This window comes from Bombina bombina, chromosome 5, assembly GCF_027579735.1.
Source record: "Bombina bombina isolate aBomBom1 chromosome 5, aBomBom1.pri, whole genome shotgun sequence".
Taxonomy (NCBI): Eukaryota; Metazoa; Chordata; class Amphibia; order Anura; family Bombinatoridae; genus Bombina; species Bombina bombina.
Window position 1 is genome coordinate 993,247,501 of NC_069503.1, and position 14,979 is coordinate 993,262,479.

Genomic DNA, 14,979 nt, shown 5'->3' on the forward strand with positions numbered 1-14,979 from the left:
CCGCCCACTTTTGCCGCAAACAGCATGGATTGTCATGTCATGTGTTTGTCCTCGTGCTGTCTCTACTGTGCACGACAGCTTCTGACAAACACACTTGGCCTTTTATATAATAGAATTAGGCTTTTTATTTTGGGGTGTTTTTTTTTTAAATAGGAATAATCTTTATTTTTTTGGATATTTTTTTTTTTTGTAATGGTAGGTTTTTTTATTTTTTGTAATGGTAGTTTTTTTATTTTTAGTGATTTTAGTGTTTTAGTGTAAGGTAGCTTATGTTTTATTTCACAGGTAAGTGTATTTATTTTAACTAGGTAGTTATTAAATAGTTAATAACTATTTACTAACTAGTCTGTCTAGTTAAAATAAATACAAACTTACCTGTGAAATAAAAATAAATGTAAGCTAGCTACAATATAACTATTAGTTATATTGTAGCTAGCTTAGGTTTTATTTCACAGTTAAGTATTTAGTTTTAAATAGGTATTATTTAGTTAATAATAGTAACTTTAATTTAGAGCTAATTTCATTATGTTAAAGTTAATGGGTGTTAGGGTTAGGTTTAGGGTTAGGGTTACGTTAGGGTTAGGGTTGGGGGTTAATAGTTTAATTTAGGTTGTTGCGATGTGGGGGGCTGTCGGTTTAGGGGTTAATAGATTTATTTAGTTAATAATTGTAAGCTTAATTTGATCTATTTTAATTATGTTAAAGATAGGGGGTGTTAGGGTTAGGGTTACGTTAGGGTTAGGGTTAAGTTAGGGTTAGGGGCTAATAGTTTAATTTAGGTTGTTGCGATGTGGGGGACTGGCGGTTTAGGGGTTAATAGGTTAATAGCTTTATTTAGGTGGCGGTGATATCGGGAGCGGGGGAATAGGGGTTAATAACATGAATATAGTTGCTGCGATGTTGGGGTGCAGCGGAATAGAGGTTAATAACTTTAGTATAGTGGCGGCGATATCAGGGGTGGCAGATTAGGGGTTAATAATTTTATTTAGGTGGCGCCGATATCGGGAGCGGCAGATTAAGGGTTAATAACTGTAGGCAGGCGTCGGCGATGTCGAGGGCAGCAGATTAAGGGTGTTTAGACTCAGGGTTTTTGTTAGGGTGTTAGGTTTAAACTGTCTTTTTTCCCCCCATAGACATCAATGGGGCTGCATTACGGAGCCTTTGTTTCTGCGATCGCAGGTGTTAGACTTTTTTTTTGCCGGCTCTCCCCATTGATTTCTATGTATGTTTTTCTCATACATTCTCTTGGCATTCTTTTAGAATTCCAAGGATTTTACAGTTTCTTCAGGATGTTTGGATTAAGTTTGTCTGCAAATTGTTTGAAGGGACAAATTTCTGTTCTTTCTGTTTTATTTCTTAGAAAGATTGCTTAACTTCCTGATATTCACTGTTTTGTTCAGGCTTTGGTTTGTATCAAGCCTGTTAATTTATTAATTTCTCTTTTTGGAGTCTTAATTTGATTTAAGGATTTTGCAGGCTCTTTCTTTTGAGCCTATATTTTCTTTGAAGATTATTTACTTTCTTGGAAAGTGTTGTTTATCTTGGCTATCTCTTCTGCTAGAAGAGTTTCTGATTAATCAGCCCTCTCTTGTGTGTCTCCTTATCTGATTTTTCATCTAGATAAGTTGTTTTGTAGACTTCTTTTTTTCTCTTCCTAAGGTTGTGAATTTGAACAACATTAGTAGAGAAATTGTTGTTTCTTCTTTGTGTCCTAATCCTAAAGAATTCTTTCAGAGTTCTTTATATTCTTTGGATGTGGTAAGAGCGTTGTAATTCAATATCGAGGTTACTAGAATTTCAGAAGACTTCTAGTCTATTTGCTGTTTTCTGGTTCCAGAAAAGGTTTAAAAATCTCTGCCATTTCTTTGGCATCCTGATTAACGCTTTTGTTTCTCAAGGCTTATTTGGAGGCAGGGCAGGCTCCGCCTCAGAGATTTACAGCTCATTCTGCTAAGTTCAGTCGCCAATTCTGAGGCTTTTTCAGAATGAAGCTTTGGATGATCAAATTTGCAAAGCAGTCATTTGGTCTTCTTTGCATACTTTTATTGTTTTTACCATTCTGATGTATTTGCTTCTTCTGAAGCAGTCTTTGGTAGAAAAGTTCTTCAGGCAGCTGTCTCAGTTTGATTCTACTGCTTTTGATTTAAGTTTTTTTAAGAAAAACTTAATTATTGTGTGGATTTAATTTATCAGTGGAAATAGCTGTTGTTATTTTAACCCTCCCTCTCTAGTGACTCTTCTGTGGACTTCCACATCTTGGGTATTTCTATCCCATATGTCACTAGCTCATGAACTCTTGCCAATTACATGAAAGAAAACATAATTTATGTAAGAACTTACCTGATAAATTAATTGCTTTCATATTGGCAATAGTCCATGAGGCCCACCCTTTTTATGGTGGTTATGTTTTTTTTTGTTTTGTTATCACCTCACTACTTGGCTATTTGTTAAACTGAATTGTGCGTGTGGTGGGAGGTGTATTTATAGGCTTTTTGAGGTTTGGGAAACTTTGCCCCTCCTGGTAGGAATGTATATCCCATACGTCACTAGCTCATGGACTCTTGCCAATATGAAAGAAATTAATTTATCAGGTAAGTTCTTACATAAATTATGTTATCATTCTCATAAAATATGAAATTAATTTGAATACAAGAAAATAATGTATTGCCTTTTGCCATCATATTTATGATTCTTTAACGAAAACGTCTCATGCAAAAAGCCGAAGTTCACATATTGCGACCTTGTTAACGTATTTTGCCATAGACTTCAATGGAGTTTGAAAAGTAGAAAAAATCCTAACACCCTTACTCGCGCGTAAACCCGATCTCATTTTCTCAAGTGGGCTAGATACCAAACAAACCAACAGTGAAGTCTCAGGATTTTACAACAAAGAATAAATGTAATTGATGTTTCGGGGATGCTTCTCCCCTTCTTCATACTTCATACTTAATACATATTCCCTTATGTGAAGAACATAAGAATGTGAAATATTTACATTAAATACATAGTTAAACACTTTATTAAATATGAATATTGCATAAATATGATTTTTCAGCTACTTGACTGCAATGTATACATATGTATGTATGTGACGTTTTTATATATGTGTATATATGTCTGTAAATACATAAATACACATATAAATACATAAATACACATGTACACACATATATACCACTTGTAATCTAGCCCTTAAAGAGATGATTTTATAAATTTATATTGACCTAATTAACAACAAAACTCCAAAAGCACTCACTGTCAAACAATGGGATTTGAAAATTAAACTTCTGGCAAATAGCTACATTTGTAATGGAAACTAAGCAGGCTCATTACCACACTCTCTCTGGCATATCACCTTCTAATGTTAGTCACAGAATTATTGTTTGTCCTATGTTTTAGTTTTCCTTGTTCCATAACAAGGTCAGGTCAGCTATACATCTAATACTGGCAAGAATATGTTTTTCCTATCATAACATTATCACTGGAGACATGGCACATTGCTCTGTCTGACGAAACCCATGAAATAAATTTATTCAGCTGTCTTCCTAGTCTGCGTTGCATTAATTTGCACTTGGTAAGCTTAGAAAAGTATAAATGTTTAACAAGATATATCCATTATGTTTTGGAATGCACTTAGTTGCATATATCTAATAAAAAATGCACTTTTTTATTGCACTATTACAGATTTACAAGAAATATTAACCTTATTGTTAATGTTGTGAAGCAACATCTTTTAGTTATGGCATTAATTAAATTACATAACACAGAAAAAATAGCACTGAGGTACTATTATTATGATCAAAATTATGACTCTGTGTTCATTAAAGATTGTTCAGCCATTAAGATATCCAAAAGTATGAACTGCCTGATCCAAGAGGGATACAAAATAATATTCTGTTAATATTAGTCTGAAAAATGAAGATGCAGTATGTTATGTTAATTTGATTTAAAATGTCACTTTTATTTAAGGTGTTCTACAACAATGTTTATCAACTGCGGTCCACAAGTACCTCGAACAGGCCAGGTTTTCATTATAGCTGAACTAGTGCACAGGTGAAATAATCCTCTGATGGGTGAGAGCAAGTCAATATTACTGACCAGCTGATTACTTCACCTGTGCACTGACTCAGCTATAATGAAAACCTGGCCTGTTCAAGGTACTTGTGGACCGCAGTTGAGAAACACTGTTCTCCAAGATAACTGTAGGATGGCAACCTTAGTTCCTAGAAATTTAAACAAGAATCACTTTCTAAGTGAGCGCTTAGGAATTGATTAAAGACTTAAATTGTCAGTCCATAAATTAATTGTTATGCAGGTGTTGTATGTTGCTCCAGTTGTACTTTTTCACACTATGGAACACTACTTCTAAATCTGTAAAAATAGTTAAAATATGTTATTAATTACTGAATAACTTTAAAAGAATGCACAGTGCGCTTGATGTCTTGAGAATAGGACTGGCAGTTCAATCACTACCAGAAGCCTTGAATTATAGTTATTTATAGAAGCAGTAAGAAACATTTTGTACAATTTACCAAAATTAGAACTCCAAAATGTCAAATACTAGAAGACATGCTACACTCATGACAATAAATATTTCTAAAATTACTATTTTTATGTTACATGTTAGGAATTTAGAGCTGTGGAATCTGTTGGCTCTCTAAAAGTAACTGATAATAACCATTTAAAACTGTGCAAAGGGTACCAAATGTCAGTGGAAGCTTCTTGTGTATCAGAATGAGCACATCTATTATTCGTCTGGCAAAGTAACAGAAAATAACCTTCATTGTCTGTATCTAAACATAGTAACACACATGTGACATGTGAGTACCCCTTTTCACATTTATTTGAAGTCACACTGGGATCAGTCACATCTGCATTATGAGAAGCCCTATGTTTCTTTAACGGTTGTCACACCTAGAACCTCATTATTGCACACAGAAGGGAGCTGTTGCCGATATCAGTCAGCTGGAGACTGCAAAAGCCCAGCCTGCGTATATTGCACTCATCATAAGTGCAAACACCCTTGTGAGTAAGCATTTGTCACCATTCATTCACTTACTACTTTTTACCTTGAATAACTGCACTATGAGGCGATCTTCTTTATATCTTACTTAAATTCTGCATTTCCCTTATTAGTTTTGTGGCTCTTCTCTGCAATGTATTTTTTTGAGATTGGTCCCTAGAACTGCACTCCATACTCAAGGTGAGGTCTTACCAGGGAGTTATGTAGTGACAGAATTATGCTTTCCTCCCTTGCATCAATGCCTCTTTTAATACATGCTAGTATCTTATTAGCCTTAGAAGCAGCTGCCTTGCATTGTTCACCCATCTTTAGATTGGTATCTATTAGTACTGCTAAAATCCCTTTCCTCTTCTATTTTGCCAAGTCTAGATCAATTTAAATAATAGGTTTCCTGCTTTTTTTATTTAAAAAATATAGAACCTTACATTTTTGATTTTTTAATCTCATTTTCCATTTACCTGCTCGTTCTTCTAATTTTTGTAGATCCTCTTGTAAACCAATTTCATCCTGCACTGACCTAAGGACCTTACACAACTTTGTATTATCTGCAAAAATAAAGATGTAGCTATTTATTCCTTTACCCAAGTCATTATTCAAAATATTAAAAAAGAACAGGGCCCAGTACTGATCTCTGGGGGGGTCAGTTTTTTTTAACTATTCCTAATCCCTTAATTTTATTAATTAATCTCTCATGTGATACTGTGGCCTCTATTTACCAAAGTCTGGCGGACCTGATCCGACAGTGCGGATCAGGTCCGCCAGACTTCGCTGAATACGGAGAGCAATATGCTGGTGCAACGTTGCCCCCTGCAGACTCACGGCCAATCAGCCGCCAGCAGGGGTGTCAATCAACTCAATCGTACTCGATCGGGTTGAATTGTGGCGATTCCTGTCCGCCTGCTCAGAGCAGGCGGACAGGGTTATGAAGCAGTGGTCTTTGTGACCGCTGCTTCATAACTGCTGTTTCTGGCGAGTATGAAGACTCGCCAGAAGATAGATAGGCCCCTGTATCTATATTTTTACTTACTTCCTCATAGAATCTAATTAGATTAGTCTGACATGATCTATTTATCATAAAACCAAATTTGAACTCATAATCTAGTTTACACAAATATACTCATCAATATAATCCCTTATGATCCCTTCAAGTGTCTTCCTCACTATTGATGTCAGACTAACTGGTCTATAGCTTCCTGGATAAGTCCTGCTTCCCTTCTTAAAAAGTGGAACCACATCAGCCAGTCCAGGGGTAATATGCCTGAGAATAATGAGTCTTGAAAAATTAAGAGTAGAGGTTTGTCTATAACAGTGCTAAGTTCCCGTAAAACCCTTGGGTGTATTCCACCTGGGCCTGGAATTGTATTAATTTAATATTATCCATTTTTTTCCTGATATCCTCTAGAGATTTCCTAATTAATAGTAAGGGCTTGTATGTTTTAGTTTGTTTCAAAGAATCTCCAATTGGTTCCTCACTTGTGTATACTAAAGAAAAGAACTGGTTTAGTACCTCAGCCTTCTCCTAGTCACTGTTAATAATGCTGCCCTTCACATATTTTTATGTTCCTATATTTTCCTTCTTAGATTTTTTGCCATTTATGTACTTAAAAAAACCTTTTAGGGTTTGACTTATAATGCTTTGCAAATAATCTTTTATTTTTTTATGCTTTCTAACATTTCTTATATATTTGAAATGTTGTGTCTGTACTATTTTCTTTGAATAATTTAAATGGTTTTTTTCTAATTTCTCTTAACATATTTTTATTTAGCAACATTGACTTGGATTTATTTATTTTACTTTTATAACCATGTGTTATGTGTTGCTATATATATATTTATTTAACAAAGTTTTAAATGTTATCCATTTATCCTCTGCATTTTTATTATAGAATTCTTTTACCCAATTTATGTTATTTAACGATTTTCTTGAATCATTGAATTTTACTTTCTTAAAATTAAAAGTCTTTGTTGAACCCTTATAACACTGCTTATGGAGAGTGATTTCAAATGTGACCATGTTATGATCACTGCTACCCAAATGTTCTTTGACTTCTATGTTTGATATTATATCTGTATCGTTTGATAGCACTAAATCCAAAATAGCTTTATTCCTTGGCTCCACAATTAATTGTGGCATGAAGTTATCCTTGCGAACATTTAAAAATCTATCTCCCTTAGCTATATTAGTATTGGTGCTCTTTCATCCAAAATACTAGTTTCATTGGACAAGTTTATGTCATTTGTCTGGGTAGTTAAAATCTCCCATAATTACTGGACAGGTATTATTAGCAGCCTTTCCTATTTGCATTAGTAGTTGATTTTCCTCCAAGTCACTAATGATGGGGGTGTGTAACATATTCCTAGTAATATTGTATTAGGATTTTTTCCACACTCTTTATTTCAACCCACAGGGTCTCTACATTATCACCTGTATCATCATAAATATCTTCCCTTTTATTACTCTTGTGCCTTCTAAATAAAGTAAAACCCTCAAAGTTACCTGAATAGTCATGTAAATCATCCCACCAGGTTTCACTTATACTGATAATATTATAGTCCTCTTCTGCAACTAAGGACTCCAGCTCCCCCATTTTACTCATCATACTTTTTGCATTTACTGTCATACATTTACTTTTCATTTGCTTTCTGCTGCTACATGGTGCTCTTTCATCCACATTTTTTAATGTGACATTTCCTAAGTGTACCTTCTGTCATCCTTTGCTTGTGATGTTTTTGTTATCCTCACCCTTTACATTAGAAAATAGATGTATCTTAATATATGTTTTGCATGGTATACAACTCTTTGTTATATATATGTTTTAAACTTTTTAAAATTGAAATTGCTACTCATTAATGGGGTGTTTTTTTTTTTAGCTAAAATCAAGAAAGACTACAGGGGCAATCAGCCTTAAAATTACTATTGCTAAAACATTGTGGGTCTAATCCCTGAACTACTAAAAAGCATTATGGTACTTTACATAGAAATATTTGATACCATACTTCAATGGAGTTAAATTAATTTGTTACTTGGAAATCAAGAGGCTAGAATAAAAACTACACAAATATGTATTTTGTTATTCTAACATTTGCTATCTTTGGCATATGTCAAATAACATGAAATAGAGTTATGCTAGGCCATGCTCACTGTGGGTGCAGTGCTTGCCTGCTAATTCTCTTCATTCATAATTAGGGCAGAGAAACATACAACTATGCTAACAAGAGTATAAAACCCAAAGTTAAGATATAGAAAGGTAGATTTTGGTATTTTGACCTCTCAGATGGGGCTTTTTTTATATTATTCACTTAAAAGGTAAAATACTTTGGCTACAAACATAATATTTCTATAAAGGCATGGAACTGCTATTGGGAGATATACAGTATATAGTATAAGGCTGACAACAGGAGGTGACCCAGACTTGTGGGAAAGTAAGAAACAATCCCTATCATGAATGCTTATAAATCTAATTACAGAAATTAACACATTATTTAGCAGGTCAAGATTTAGGGGCCCATTTATCAAGCTCTGGATGGAGCCTGAGTGCCCGTGTTTCTGGTGAGCCTGCAGGCTCGCCAGAAACACCAGTTATGAAGCAGCGGTCTAAAGACTGCTGCTCCATAACCCTGTCCGCCTGCTCTGAGCAGGAGGACAGACATAGCTGAAAATTAACCCGATCGAGTACGATCGGTTTGATTGAGACCTCCTTGCTGGCAGCCGATTGGCCACGAATCTGCAGGGGGCAGCGTTGCACCAGCAGCTTACAAGAGCTGCTGGTTCAATGTTGAATATGGAGAGCGTATTGCTCTCCGTATTCAGCGAGGTCTGGCGGACCTGATCCGCATCAGGTTCGCCAGACCTTTGATAAATATCCCCCTTATACTTTACCTTTTTATTATTTTCATACAGTAAAATTAGTTTAAAAGAAAAAATATATATATATATTTTAATATCATTTAAAAGCAATGTGTCTTTTTAAGTGTTGCAATACTTTTTTTATTTGCTGAACAAACCAACATTTTTTTGAGGGAGCTGTTCCTTTCATCCAGTAAAAAATAATAATTACAGATACATAGTTGTTAGTTTCACTTCCTTTTATTTTCTTTCAAAATATGAACATATTATTTTTAACGAAAAAACATTTTATCTTTCATATGTATTATACAAACATTTTTAGTACAATGTTTATTTAATTTTCTGAAGATTTTTTAGAAATGTACATAGCAGGTGCTTAGGTGGAAGATATGTGTTAACAGATAGGATGTTTTTTTTAGATGAGTTGCATGTGCAGATGATGGAAATGGGTTAGAGAGCATATCTAGTTCATTTCATCTCAAACAGTTGGGCCTCAGGTCGTTTTCCATGTGGTTGGTAGTGTGCTGGTTGATTCTGCTAAGCTTTGACAGCACTTGTTATAGCAATTTTGCCCTGAATAATAATTACGGTATATTCCTGATATCTTTTAAAATCTATTTGCCTTAAGAATCCTGCTATATTTATGACAAAGAAATAACAGCAGTTACATGTGATGGATCTACTGCCTTTTATTATTTACTTTGCATTCGTGTTGACTGGGGGAACACTTGTTTGTTTTTCTCTTCCTTTAAACTGGTCTTCTTTGAAGATTTTCCCCCCAGATTCCTATTCTATTGGTTAGCAGCTATTTCCGTGGACTTAGGATAATATAAGGATGATTGGTAATAAAATGGCTAACAGTACCCAGATGAGGATTCACATTTTGTTTGCACTTTCTCTCCTTTTTGAAGGTGTAATTGAAGCTGAAGTATTCTTGGATATTTCAAGAATCAGTTTTGTCTTTGCTGTTTTTATGTAACAAAATTCTGAAAGGGATAGCCCTATGTTTAAAAAAAATGCATGCATGTATACACACTGAATAAATATATCCTTTAGTCATTATTGTTTCCTGTAATCTTCAGGAAGTGAGCAAATACATGTCTTGGAAACCTCTAACCCCTTTTACACATAATTAATGCATTTTATTTAAATTTGTACTATGTGTAATGTTACAGTTTTATATTTGTTATTATGACAATTTATACATTTAACTAAATCGTACTGAAATTTCGTGGCACTATACAAAAAAATTATGATAATAATAATAATAGCAATAATAATACTCGAGATGTAATGAGCCCCCTTGTTTTCCTAATTGTGTATATCATAATACTATTGATTGAAACACAATGTAAAAAGAGTTAAAAGCTGGAATAAAATGCATTTAATTTTGCTGATTATGGGCTAGATTACAAGTGGAGCACTATTTAGGGCTTTCGCTTGAGTGGAATCAATTTCATCCTTACAAACCGAAGTGAATGATCTCCCAATGCGAGCATCAACTTCAACATTATCAGTTCCATTCTTAAAACGAGTTATCCATTTGTTAACTGACAATTTCTTTTGAACATTGTCCTCATAAACTTTTCCTAAAGCATCAATGATGTCACCATTCTTCCACTAAAGGTTCATCTTGAATTTTATGTTTGTTCTTGCTTCAATTTTAGCAGAATTCATGTTGCTCTAATGGGTGCTTTCTACAAACTTACGTCTTCTTCCTAATGCCTCAAGTTGGCTCCTGTTTAGACATGTTATACCACGCTAGTATATATTTCCTTTTGGTGGAAAGAAATTGATAACCATGCATATATTTTTTTCCTAATACACATTTTCCATAAATTTTTTTTAAGCCCCCTTGGCGCGCATACTTATATCTGTATATACATTCATATAGATATATACTGTATGTATAGATATATATTTTACATTAACATCACCAGATATACATAAATATACCATATATACTCGCTTCCAATACGTTCCTATAGATAGGTCGCACTCGCACCAGCTAGATAAGCCGTAATAGGTATATAGGTTGCACCTCGTAGATAGATCGCAACAGGTAGAAAGTTACACACTGTCCTCTTTTTCTTGATTTTGCTGGTGGGACCGCAAAAATCGGGCTTGGCCTCGGTGCTCGCGCACCATACCATTGCTGAAGAGGTCTGGAGTTCCAGGGGAGGGCTCGCACAAGTGGCAGAACAAAGAGCTCTATGAACCCCGGGAGAGGTGGCCGCCCCCACACTCTACTGGAGGTCCAGGGGGGACTCGCACAAGTTAACGGACAATTAGCTCTATGAGCCCCGGGAACATTGACGGGATACACCGGGAGGGAGAGGGGACCGTCCGCGCACTCTCATGTAACAACTCCCTGGCCAGCATGGAGCTCCAGGGGATGCCCTATAGAGCACCAAAATAAGCGTTCACTTGTCTACTCCAGAGGGTCCATTTGAAACGCGCACAAAGTCTGGCATGAGAAACACCCTGAGGAGCAAACCCATTTCGAGTGTGGGACCGTGGGGCTCCTGCTCGGCCTCAAGGGCACAGTACCATCGCTTAAGAGGTCTGGAGGTCCAGGGGTGACTCGCACACAAGTTAACCAACAATTGGCTCCATGACCCCCGGGAATATTGACTGGACGCACCGGGAGGCAGAGGGGGCTGCCTGCGCACTCTCCTGGGACTCCTCCCTGGCCAGCATGGAGCTCCAGGGAATGCCCTATAGAGCAGCAAAATACGCATACGCTCGTCTACTCCAGAGGGTCCCTTGGAAACACGCGAAAAGGCTGGCATGAGAAACACCCTGAAGAGCGAACCCGTTTCGAGCTTGGGACAGGGGAGCACCTGCTCGGCCTCAAGGGCGCAAGCGCAATACCATCGCTTGAGAGGTCTGGAGGTCCAGGGGTGACTCACGCACAAGTTAACCAACAATTGGCTCCATGACCCCGGGGACATGAACCAGACGCACCGGGAGGGAGAGGGGGCCGCCGCGCACTCTCCTGGAACTCCTCCTTGGCCAGCATGGAGCTCCAGGGGACGCCCTATAGAGCACCGACATACGCATCTACTCGTCTCCTCCTGAGGGTCCCTTGGAAAAACACGCAAAGGCTGGCATGAGAAACACCCTGATGAGCAAACCCATTTCGAGCGCAGGACCGTGGGACTCCTGCTCGATCTCAAGGACAATACCATCGCTTGAAAGGTCTGGAGGTCCATGGGTGACTCGCACACAAGTTAACCGACAATTGGCTCCATGATCCCCAGGAACATTGACCGGACGCACCGGGAGGGGGAAAGGGGGCCACCCGCACACTCTCCAGGAACTCCTCCCTGGCAAGCATGGAGCTCCAGGGGACGCCCTATAGAGCACCGAAATACGGGTCCACTCGACTACTCCGGACGGTCCCTCGGAAAAGAGTGCAAAGGCTGGCATGAGAAACACCCAGAGGATGCGAACCCTTTTCAAGTGCGGGACCGCAGGGCTCCTGCTTGGCCTCAAGGGCGCGAGCACAATATCATCACTTGAGAGGTCTGGAGGTCCAGGGGTGACTTGAACACAAGTTAACCGACAATTGGCTCCATGACCCCCAGGAACATTGACCGTGCGCACCAGGGGGGGAGAGGGGGCTGCCCGCGCACTCTCCTGGAACACCTCCCTGACCAGCATGGAGCTCCAGGGAATGCCCTATAGAGCACCGAAATACGCATCCCTTTTCAAGTGCGGGACCGCAGGGCTCCTGCTTGGCCTCAAGGGCGCGAGCACAATATCATCACTTGAGAGGTCTGGAGGTCCAGGGGTGACTCGCGCACAAGTTAACCAACAATTGGCTCCTTGACCCCCGGGAACATTGACCGGACACACGGGGGGGTCGAGGGGGCCGCCCGCACACTCTCCTGGAACTCCTCCCTGGCCAGCATGGAGCTCCAGGGAATGCCCTATAGAGCACCAAAATACGCGTCCGCTCATCTACTCGGGAGGGTCCCTTGGAAACGCACTCAAAGCCTGGCATAAGAAACACCCTGAGGAGCGAACCCATTTCAAGCACGGGACCGTGGGGCTCCTGCTCGGCCTCAAGGGCGCAAGCACAATACCATCGCTTGAGAGGTCTGGAGGTCCAGGGGTGACTCGCTTGAATTAACCAACAATTGGCTCCATGACCCACGGGAACATTGACCGGATGCACAGGTGGGGGGAGGGGGCCGTCTGAGTACTCTCCTGGAACTCCTCTCTGGCTAGCATAGAGCTCCAGGGGATGCCCTATAGAGCACCGAAATATGCGTCCACTTGTCTACTCAGGAGGGTCCCTTGTCCGACACTGCGCTCATAAACCGGGACCGACACTGCGCTCGACAACCTGGATGGCGGAACTCATGCTCGGCCTCAATGGCGCTTGCACCATACCATCGCTTAAGTGGGCTGGAGGTCAAGGTCAACTTGTCCGACACTGCGCTTAACAACCAGGACCTGGCACTGCACTCAACAACCGGGACCGTGAAACTCGTGCTCGGCCTCAAGGGTGCGTGCACCATATCATCACTTAAGAAGTCTGAAGGTCCAAGGGGGGACTCACATTAGTTGCCCGACAAGGAGTTCCACAAGCCGTTGGAACAATGCCCAGAATCCCGGGGGGGGAAGAGGGGGGCCGTTCCCACACTCCTGGAACTCCTTTCTGGCCAGCATTGTCTGGAGGTCCTGGGGGACTCACATAGGTTTCACGGTAATAAGTTCCACAAGCCAGGGGAACAATGACCGGACGAACCAGGAGGGAGAGGGGGGGCCGTGCCCACACTTGCAGTCTGTGTTTGAATCTGTGTTTCAAAAAATCTCCTTGAGGATGCCTCAAGCTTTTAGGCAAAATGTTAGGGGGGGCCTACAAAATGTTAGGGGTGGACTACAATAATATTGACCTTTTGGAAGTCTGGCTTGGCAAAAGGGGTACGTGCACAATCACTAACCTTTGGGTGACGGAAGTCAATGGTCGAAAACTTGCCCCGGTTTATGCGCAAAGGTTGGCATAAGACACATTCTGTTCAGCACCCCTCGGCCCCAGAGCATCCGGCTCACCCACCGCTCAGTAAGCGGATCCCACGAGGGAGAGGGAGAAGCCCTGCTGCCGCCGCCACCCCCAGGTGGAGGGAAACGGGAGGGAGCATGGCCTGGCCCCAGAGCATCCGGCTGACCCACCTCTCGGTACGAGGATCTCCGCGAGGGAGAGGGAGAAGCCCTGCTCCTGCCGCGCCCTCCAGGTGGAGGGAAATGGGAGAGAGCACTGCCCAGCCCCAGAGCATCTAGCTGACCCGCCACTCGGTAAACAGATCCCAGCAAGGGAGAGGGAGAAGCCCTGCTGCCGCTGCCACCTCCAGGTGGAGGGAAATGGGAGGGAGCACCGCCCGGCCCCAGAGCATCTGGCTGACCCGCCGCTCAGTACGTGGGTCCCTGGGAGGGAGAGGGAGAACCACCGTACTCGGGTCCCTGGGAGGGAGAGGGAGAACCACCGTACTCGGGTCCCCGGGAGGGAAAGGGAGAACCCCCTCCGCTGCCAGCTCCTCCAGGTGGACAGAAACGGGAGGGAGCGCCGCCCAGCCCCAGAGCATCTGGCTGACCCGCCACTCGGTATGCGGGTCCCTGGGAGGGAGAGGGAGAACCCCCGCTGCCAGCACCTCCAGGTGGATAGAAATGGGAGGGAGCGCCACCCAGCCACAGAGCATCCGGCTGACCCACCGCTTAATATGTGGGTCCCCCTGTAGGCAGAGGGAGAAACCCCTCCACCGCCAGCGCCTCCAGGTAGATGGAAATGGGAAGGAGCGCCGCCCAGCCCCAGAGCATCTGGCTGACCCGACGCTTGGTACACAGGTTTCCGGGAGGGAGAGGGAGAACGCCCGCCGCCGCCAGCACCTCCAGGTGGACGGAAACGAGAAGGAGTGCCCCTCAACCTCAAAGCATCCAGCTGACCCGCTTCTCGGTACGCAGTTCCCCTGGAGGGAGAACCCCCACCGCCGCCAGAGCCTCTAGGTGGACGGAAATGGGAGCATCTGGCTGACCCGCCGCTTGGTAGACGAATCAACGGGGGGAAGAGGGAGAACCCCTCTGCCGCCAGTGCCTCCAGGTG